The sequence below is a fragment of the Callorhinus ursinus genome, unplaced genomic scaffold, assembly GCF_003265705.2.
Source record: "Callorhinus ursinus isolate GAN/ISIS: 27379988/994484 unplaced genomic scaffold, GSC_fseal_2.0 scaffold1, whole genome shotgun sequence".
NCBI classification, from domain to species: Eukaryota; Metazoa; Chordata; class Mammalia; order Carnivora; family Otariidae; genus Callorhinus; species Callorhinus ursinus.
Genome location: NW_027397063.1, coordinates 40,736,093 through 40,746,423, shown reverse-complemented (window position 1 = coordinate 40,746,423; position 10,331 = coordinate 40,736,093). Strand labels below are relative to the sequence as shown.

At 37.9% G+C, this 10,331-nt stretch overlaps 1 protein-coding gene across 1 annotated transcript in view; it reads right to left on the bottom strand.

The window, feature by feature from the left end:
• ZPLD1 (zona pellucida like domain containing 1) overlaps positions 1-9,781 on the bottom strand; it is a 211,316-nt gene extending 201,535 nt beyond the window's left edge. Inside the window, exon 1 of the mRNA XM_073892796.1 lies at positions 9,775-9,781. The gene's annotated coding sequence lies outside the window, so the exon portion shown is untranslated. The remainder of the gene's footprint in view (positions 1-9,774) is intronic.
• Positions 9,782-10,331: the final 550 nt, after the last annotated feature.

Genomic DNA, 10,331 nt, shown 5'->3' with positions numbered 1-10,331 from the left:
AAAGAAAGAAAGAAAGAAAGAAAGAAAGAAAGAAAGAAAGAAAGAAAATAAAAAAGAAGAACCTAGAAATAAGCGTCTTCACCCAAAGACTCCCTTTCTCCACCCATTCACCATTCAACCCATTGCAGTCAGGCCCCTGCTCCCATCATTATAGTGAGATTATAGTGAGTCTAGCCAGATATAATCACTAGTGTCTCACTATTTGCTAAAAACAATTGAATCTCAAAATCCAACTTGTTGACCTCCATATTGAACATGCCCTATTCGGAATTCTCTCCCACATTGGCTTCAGTGACACTGCTCAGTCCTGGATCTCCTTAGATCTCATTTTCCTTTCTCAGTCTCTTGCTAGTTTCTCATCCTCTTCCAGGCAGATATAAGCCAGAATTCTGACTTTAACCATCTTCTCAAATAACTCTACACCCTCTTTAATCTGTCTCAAGCCTCTGACATTCTTGTATGTGTGACTGATCCAATATCCACATCTCTCATCAAGGCCTCTCTGAGTCAAACCTGCATTCCACTGCTTGCTAGGTACTTGCATCTGGATTCTCATAGTACCTTAAACTCAACACATCCAAACTTTTAATTTTTTTCTTTTGTGCTACCAACTCTGTTTTCTCTCTTTCTCCTTTCTCTTTCAGAGACCAGCATTATCCTCAACCATAGCAAATATATCATTTTTTTAGGTTTCACACTTACCTTTTCAACCTCTAGGAATCTGCTGCAATGTCAAATAGCTTTGCTGGACAGGACCAAAGATGAAGCTACATTGGCTTTCTCTCATGTAGTTGCCAACATGTGGCCCATGGGAAAGTTTCACACATCCTTGCCTGGACAAATTTTGGAAACCCATATTATCCCATTTGGCACTTTCTCCTTTGTGCCCTCATCACAGCATTTAGCAAGACAGTCACTCACCTCCTAGGTCTCTCAGGCGTCAGTCAAAAACTGGTCCAACACATCACTCAAACCAATAGGGGCATTGCTCAATTACCTGAGGTGAGGTGAGGAGCAGGCATACCCCATTCATTTCTCTGGAGGGCAAGTGGGGAGACTCACAGCCAGGAAAACTTGCACCCAAAATTCCCTCTGATATTCAAATCATGACCCTTTATACTCTTGATGTTGTAAAATAATTAAGACAGATGTAACTGGCTTAATAATCTCCTTAAAATTTGGCAACTCATCTGATAGCTCCTATAGAATATATTATTTCTTGTGCCTTTTTATCTCAGTTAAAATTTCCATTCTATCATCCCATTATATTATCATACCTTTGACTAAAAATTCTACTCCAGTGAATCAACCCTAGAAAAATAACCCAAAATACCAAAAAGCCATACTTAAAAAGATTTCTATTACAGCTTTCCTAAAATAGTGAAAAACTGAATACTATTCAAATATTCAACAATATTATAATAGCTAGGTAAATTATAGAACCCCCCACTCAACAGAACCCACATATCCACTAATAATTTGAGTTAACATAGGAACATTCTTAGGTTATAATGTTAAGCTAAAAAAATGTCCACAATTGAATATGTAAATGGACAATGTACAGAAAAGTTCTGTAGAGAAAATGTGAAAAATAAAAGTAGAATGCTAATAGTTTTCTTCAGATGATAAGATTTTCAGTAATTTATTTTTCCTTTTCAACTCAAATTTTCATAATCAGAAAAATCAAGCAACATTTTAAATGTGTACTCATAAAATCCCACTCTGTACAACAAATAGTTTCATCTCTATGGTAGGCTTGAGACTACTTTGTGTGAGCCAAAGCACCATACTAGAGTAGACCAAAACTTTTAAACTCAGTCATCTTTCTTCTTTCTCCAAATAACAAAATAAACTGGCCACTAAGTGTTCTAATAGTATGCACAAATAAATCTAGCATCTGGTAATGAGACATGGAGCTTTCATCTCACTATCCAGGAAGGATATTTGAGGGATAATTGAAAAATATCAAAGTCTGAAAAATTAACTCTCCAACTTTTTTTTTAATCATACAAGGTAGTTCTCTAAAGGCTGGAAGAACACTAAAATTTTTATTTTTTACTCAATCCATCCAGTGAAGAAGCACATCTCTGAAGAATAATATCTTGAAGCTCCGGCAATTAACCTACCCATGTTTTCCACTTTGCAAAATTAGCTTACCTGCCAACTCAATCTGCCAGTATTCTCCCAACTTTTTAAATGTGAATTGTGGCAATTCTGCAAACCAGTCTATTGGGCAGTCTGTCAAGAAATAACTGCTACTGTCAATTACATTTTGTCTTTCCTAATGGAGTTATTGGGGAATATTTCAGGTTTTTAACATTTTAAATTGGCATGTTTATTGATTCTTCCTCTCTTTATGTGCATTATACACAGTGTTGGCATCCCATGTCAAAATGCTAAACTTTACAGCTTGAAACTCACCACTGCAATAGGTAACTTCCTTAGGTTATTAGCAAATGTCACTAATGCAATTGAATAGCAAGTATTAAAATGAAATGTCTGTCTTTAGACCTTCTTGATAATCTAAAATAGTAATTATATGCATTAGTGATACTTTCTGACAATGAAGCTCTTAATTTTTTAAATCCAAAGTGGCCTTTTCTACAGTTTCTTAGCAAAAATGGAAAGAAGCTGCAATTAGATTATCAAGACCATGTTATCATCATCCATCTTCTTTCAATCCAAAACAGTGGGTGATATAAAAGGGAAAGTTCTAAAGTTCTTTAATTGGAACTAATGCTTATCAACCTCCAGCAACTTTGGTAAAGCTCAAAATAGCAGATAATAGGATGATTAATGCTTTAATCCCCAAACAAAAGGGTGTTGAGCCTGTTACTATTGCTCATTCCCTTCTCAGAATTTATTTAATTTTGTTTTCCTTGATTCAGAACAGTTGCTTTTAAATGGAAGAATCATGTCTAGCCCAACAATGTGCTTGCTACTTGCAGCAAGAGGAAATAGAGTTCAGGAATAAGACTGAAAAGACAGGGATTCTGTTAGAACCTGAAATGTGTTCTCTTCATTTTCACAGTGTTATGGTATTTAATATGTATTAAATGCTCCTGTTCTCTAGTAAAATACATTGAGAATATATGAATCCTTACTTTTGAGGACTTTAGTTGGGCAGTACTTAGCAGCATCCAAGTGTATTTACTACATGCCTACAATGTGTAAGTAGAGAAATATAAGATGTCTTTCCTTCACAAAGCTTATAACTCCACATTGACATGTAGGACTACCAAATATACACCTATGAGAGATTAGAAAAGATGTGACTCAAATAGTCCTAGGGTGTGGGGTAGATTATTCATATGATACGAATTTAAAGAAGGGTATTTTTTTTTAAGATTTATTTATTTATTTATTTATTTATTTATTTATTTATTTAAGAGAGAGAGAGAGAGAGAGAGAGAGAGAGAGAGAGAGACACAAGCGAGAGAGGGAACATAGCAGGGGGAGTGGCAGAGGGAGAAGCAGGCTTCCCGCGGAGCAGGGATCCCAATGCGGGGCTCGATCCCAGGACCCTGGGATCATGACCTGAGCCAAAGGCAGACACTTGAGAAGTGAGGCACCGAGCCGCCCCTAAAGAAGGTTCTTGAATGTTCTCAAAAAGGCTGCCCAGAAAATGTTGAATAGGATACTCTTGAAAGACAGCTTGAGTCTGGATGAGTGGAAAGTTTGGATACTAGTTCCTTGTAAGATCCACATCCTATCTCTCTTTTGGCTTTGCTTGGTTTGTACTTGTGTGATTATAAATTTTTTAGATAAAGGAAACCTCAATAAGGAGAACAAATACTGGAGGAAACCTTGTGGAACTCAGTCTTCTTTTTTTAAAAACTTTTATTTATTTATTTGAGAGAGAGAGAGTATGCATGAGTGGGAAGAAAGGGGTAGAGAGAGAGGGAGAAGCAGACTCCCCGCTGAGAAGGCTGGATCCTAAGACCCTGAGATCATCACCTGAGCTGAAGGCAGATGCTTAATAGACTGAACCTCCCAGGTGCCCCTGGAACTCAGGGTCTTAACCCTATTTCTCCTCTTACATGTTGTAGAATTTGAGAAATTGGCTTGGATAAAAAATAAAAGTTTTTTATGCAACTAATGAATCATTGAACATTGTATCAAAAACTAATATACTATATATTGGGAATTTGAATTTAAACTAAAAAAATAAAATAAAAATGCTTCTATCTTCATGAAAAATTAAAAAATAAATAAAAGTTTGGTAGATGGTCAGTTGGTCAAGGGAGATGCTAAAGAAGAATATCTGTGACCATTTGATGGGGACAAGTGCCATACCTTTCCTGTTAAGTTTTAAATCTTTACAAACAGCTTCATAAGTCTCTATACCCTGGTTCCAACACCATTATTAAGGCAAGCAACAGCTTGCCCTAGCATTCCAGTCAGCAGCACGGCCTTATTTTTACAAGACACACAACAGCAAGCTAGCAGAGATTGACTAGTATAGGTTACAAAGATTTTTCAATAGGTTCTCAGCAGTTACAGTCTACAGAGCAGTTGAAAATTCTGAACTAACTACACCATTAAAAACTTAAATATATATCGCCTTCTTGGACCATCACATGAAATAATTTGAGTATGGTTTGGGTTTTTCTTTGTTTTGAAATTTAAAATGTTGTCCTCATGATTTTTGTTCCCCTGACTTAATCCAACATTTTACATGAAAATAAGTTAGTTTCTGCCTTGGAAAAATAGCAATCCTTCTGGTTTATTTTCAATCCATTTGGTCCCCTGCATTTATGGGGCTTCCCTCCCCAGCTTCTGTCTCTGCTGCCCAAACTGAAACTTGGAATAATCAAGTCACTTGATTCTCTCAGAATGTCTTTAAAAAGTTCCCACCTATAGATACATAGATGATAGGTGACAGAGGTTATACATATATAATTATATACTACACGTAGAGCTCTATTCATGCTTGTCTTCGCTCCTCAAAACTGCTTATGGCATATTCATTCCTTTCTTTTTTGCTAAGAAGTGAAGCAAAATAAGTATGAAGCTCAGAAAAAGTTTTCCAAACTAGGATTCCTCAAGGTTTAATTTTTTCATTTTGCTAAAATGAGTGTTTTACCATTTCTCCCTAAAATCCAAGATTCTTCTCTAATTTCCATTATAGTGGGTTATAGGTCTCATATATTTTCTAGTTCACTCCATTGTCAAATAATGCTCTGAGCTTCTCCCTAGACTGACCTGGAATTACCTATATGGGGATATCAAAGTCATCTTCTGGAGTGCCAAGGGAGCAAGGGAGCATAGTGCCAACGTTCACTGAGTAACAAAAGTTACTTCTGCTTCATTATAAATAAAATAAAAACTAAAAAGAAATATCAAAATATTGTCATTGAAATTAGACCCTTGATCATCTCTCATGACAGTGAATAGTTTAAAAGTATTTTAACCCATTGTTCCTCTTCAGCTCTTCACAACAACGTTGTGGTAAAAATGAGGCTCATGGTAGAAAATCCCCCAAGTTGCATGTTTCCCCTTCAGCCAGATATGGAGTGGTCAGGATCTTCATTCCCTACTGCCACCGCCATACCCTGCTACCTGACACCAGAGCCAAAGCCACAGATGGCCACAGAAGAGTTGCCCAAGGAGTGCAAATGTCTTTAATTACCCGGACAGCCTAGGGTGCCACCAGTGGCCAGCTGGAGTCAGAGCCCCAATCTCAAGGCCAAGTTAAGCAAAACTGTGCAAGCATATGGTGATGTGACATTACTGCTTCTCTCTCTCTAGACCTGAGGTGGGTATGGGTATGGGGTGCCTATCTTAGGATGCCAAATCGTGGCACAAATAGTGTAATAAAATTATCTTTTAATATGCTTTTTCATTTCTCATTGGTAAAGGAATGCTGTGAGGAAGTATTTGGGATTTGTGGAGGTAAGCACACCAGAATTAGGAGTATATACTTGTATACATACTCATGAGAGGTCCCCGTGTAGAGCAGGCTGAGAGAAGTTCAGTGACCTGCCCAAGGTCACACAAGGATCAGAAAACAATGATAAATAACAATAATACAATAATAATTAATAAAAACTTCTCCTCTCCTAGGCTTCATTTCTTAACATTTAAAAGCGTTCTTCAGTTGACATTTCATTGGGAACACAGTAACATGAAAGAATTTCTGTCATTAATAATATGCACAACCCTTTGAAATTATAAGATATTTGTTTCCATTTAACCACTTTTTACTAAGAACATCTTTGAAAAGAGAACTGGTAACTTTATCCTCATTCTTTAGATGAGGCAACTAACGCAATCAGGCTTCCAAATTGATGAATAAGAAAGGACCAGCAAGAAGATCAATCTGAAGGAAAAAATAAAATTAACGTAAAATAAAGAGAGATCTACATGAATTTGAATGCATTTCAAGAGTTTTCCTGATTTTAAAAGATCCCCCTCTTTGTGAAGTTGTTATTACTCAAATCTAAGTCAAGGCCTAAGGGGGAGAAGAGGTACTATATAAATCACAGAGCAGTGTTCACCAACACAAAATCCTCTTTAATTATACAGAAGGTGAAACACTCTGCCTTTCTCTATTTTTTCATGTGAATAAAAATTAAATCCTACTGAATTATTCTTCTCTTTCTCCATTATGTTTGGTGTCACTTCAATGATGGGAAGCACACGAATTCTTTTTCTCCCAATTTGATCCTGGATTGGTGACTAGTCTGCTTTTGAAAGAAGAAAGTTCAAAATACAAATAATATATTCTCATTGATTATAGCTTCTAAGCTGGTAACACCTAATATGAAAACATTTCTTTCATATTCATTCAAATAGTGCTTTTTACATAATGGGCACCAGAATATTATCAAGTTTTTTTATTATGTGAATATTCTGGTTGAAAAGCAGGAGAATGTCAATGGTGGTTAAGTGAAACAATTAACCTACTGAAAACTTTTCCACTAGAAGAGGTAAAATAACCTCCAATCAGTCAATTAAATGAGAGTATATAAAACACAGTAAACATGCAGAGGAGGGGAAAAAAAAAATCCTACTCTGTCAGGAATGGATGCAATGACCTTAATAGTTCTCTTTTCCTTTTAGGAGGTTTCAAGATTCCCTCTCCTTTCCTTGTACCTTGGGAAAAAAGGACCTTTTTGTTGTCAGTCGTTCTGTAATGTAATTGCTAGTCATTAAAAGTCATTTGGCTCAAAACTAAGACAAGGCAATCAGCCTTGTGGTTTTGTGCAGTTTAGTAAGGAAAGGACTTACAAGCCCATGCCAGGACAGGAGGCCAAGGTGTTCCAGAAATCATTTACGAGTGGAACCTGGTATAATCTCAACCCTTTTCTAAGTGTCATTATAAAAAGTCAGCAGCACAAATGCCCCTGAAGTGCTCAGGAGGGGAAAAGAATAAGCCGCTCTCTCTGCTGTAATCCCTATTACAGAGCCACTTACACCCCTGCAAAAGGGACATTCCTAACCATCACTTCGGACAAGTTAATCCCGCTTGTAAGCCACCTGTGGCTCCCCGTTGCCTGCATAATGAAATGCAAGGCTTGGATATAAACACCCACCATGAATGAATCCTACTCTTGTAAATATTTCTCTTACACGTATCCTCTTTTGTACAGTCACCTGTCCTTGAACTTTTCCACGTCGGTTCAATGTGTTCCATTTGCCTGAGATGGTCCCATCCTGTCCACTACATTTTCTTCCTGACCCAGCTCAAGTTGTAACCCTGCAAAGTCTCCCCAATTGCTCATTTCAGAGTCACCTCACTTCTAAATATTTGTCCTTGCCATTCAATCGGCCAGTCAGTAATATGCTGCCCTGTTATACACCGAGATTATCACTTTAGCATAACTTTATTGGAGGCAAGGACTAGGTCTCAGGCAATACTTCTCCTGCATTCACCATAGAGCCCAGGACAGGAGAATAATAAAACTACATTTGTAGAGTACTTGAAAGCATACAAAGCCGCAGCTCTCAAGGGAGCCAGACTCATAGCAACATCATCACTCGACTGGGCCCCACTGTCCCAGCCTCACCCTCACTGGCTTCCAACTCCCCTATTCTCACCTTTAATTCTTTATCTGCATTTTATAGATGAGGACATTGAGACTCAAAAACGCTGATTACCCTATATTTTTGAATATGTGAGAACCTGAAGGCTAGCCCTGGTCTTCGAACTCCAAATCCAGTGACCTTTCTACGCTACAACGCTACCTCCATAATAAGCATTCAAAACATTTTTGTGCATTCAGGTCTTAGCTATCAACACTATCACCAGCTCCAGTAATTTGGTGGAGGAGCAAAGATTTGTACGTGTGTGTGTGTGTGTGTGTGTGTGTGTGTGTATGTGTGTGTTGTGTCAACTACTGAGTGCAGTAGATTAAAAAATATAGTAGCAAAGATATCAAATAAACAAAACAAATGAACGAATAATAGTTATGATACTTAGGAGCTTCCAACTTCTAAGCCTGCCACTAACTAGCTCTATGTTTTGGATCGAGTCATTTTTCTAAGCCTGAGTCTATTTATCTGTAAAATGTGGGCTTGAACAAGATAATTTTAAAGTATCTTCCAACCCTAACACTCTGGGATTCCATATTCAGCTCTGGAAGGAAGTTATGCCAGAACCTCGCCCCGCCCCTCTCTGAGCCAGCAGCAAGTAACTCAGTGGCTCTTCATCCAGGCACCACGCTCATATTCTTCATGCTGCCATATAGGAAGTCCATGTCAAAGCCTATCTTGGTGCTCAATTCACATACAAGTGTCCCTTTGAGCTCTTCTCCAAATCCCTACCTGGTTCTCCAACCCCAGAATAAAGATGGTATGACCCCAAGCCCCTTGTCCTTGGTCCCTCAGTCAAAACAAGAGAGTTTATAGGCCTGTGAAAAATAACACCATACTTCAGACCATAATACCTAACCAAGGAAGATATGTATAATTATTATTCTCAAGACCAACAGACAGCAACTGAAATTAAAGCTGAGGCACCAAAGATCACATCACTTCCTTTAGAATTCATGTAAAGAGAGATCATTTCATGTCTGGGATGCTCTGGATATATTTGGTGTATAAAGCAGGAGTATGGACTTAGTAGACTACTACTATCTTCCATAAATTCTGATTCTAGAGTTTATATGTGAAAACAATATGAAACTCTGAGCTTGGAAAGTAGATTCTCGGAAGAATTAACTGTGTGACAGTTAATATGAGACAATTCACTTAATCTTTTTGCACTCAATAATCCCATCGGTGAAATGAGGACAGTGGCTAGGCAAGAGGATTTTAAAGTCATTTACATGTATAAAAATCTATCACCTAACTATTAGTGATGAATTTAAAATAGCCATTTCAACAAAAAATAATTTTAATCCAAGCTGAGTTTTGACTTATCTTTATAGCTATAGGATAGGGGTGTTAAACAGCATATTCAATAAGCTTGATATACAATTTTAATAACTTCACTGCAAAGTATGAGTATTATTCATCCATGCCCAGCTATTTACCTGAATCTTTACTGTGATTTTAGACAACTGTGATCTCTGTCTGAAAGAAGACAGCAGTCCAAAAAACCCTCAAGAAGCCTTCTTTCCAAGTACTGCTGTGAGGATTATTGAAGCAAAGTCCCCTGCTATGAACTTCAATTCTAAGCAACGGCCACAGGAAGGGCTGGAGGAAGCCCAGCAGAAGTCCAAATAATAAATTCTCTTTTTATCTCTTTCACTGAACATTGGATAAAGAGTAATGAACTTCAACTTACTCTTCCTCATTTCTCCAGCTGTAAAATAGAGGTAAACTTACAGTCAGGAACTCTTTTCTCATAGGCATGAGCAGAGTAGCTCCGTCTCCATCTCTTCCATCATTCCCAAATTGGCTGCAGGAGCTTTCTAGTGCTGTATACAAATTAAAACAAGCTCAGGAGCTTGAAACAACATACATATATTATTTCATGGTTTCTGTACCTTGGGAGTCTGGGCACAGCTTAACTGTGCTTAGGGTTTCACAAGGCTGAAATCAAGGTGTTGGCTGGGCTGCATCCTCATCTGGAAGGTCAATCAGGGAAGAATCCACTTCCAAATTCATTCGAGTTGTTGACGTGACTCATTTCCTTTGGGCTGTATCACTGAGGGCCCTGGCTTTTTGCTAGCTATTGGCTGGAGGTCACCCTCAGGTCCTGGAGGCTGCCTGCAGTACAGGCTTTTTTGATATGATCTCCAACTTCATCAAGTCCACAAGGAGAGTCTCCAGCTCCAATCTACTAAGACTGATGTCATATAATGTAACATAACCACAGGAACGCCATGCTGTCACCTTTGCCATATAAATAACCTAATCCTGAGAGTGACATCCTATCATTT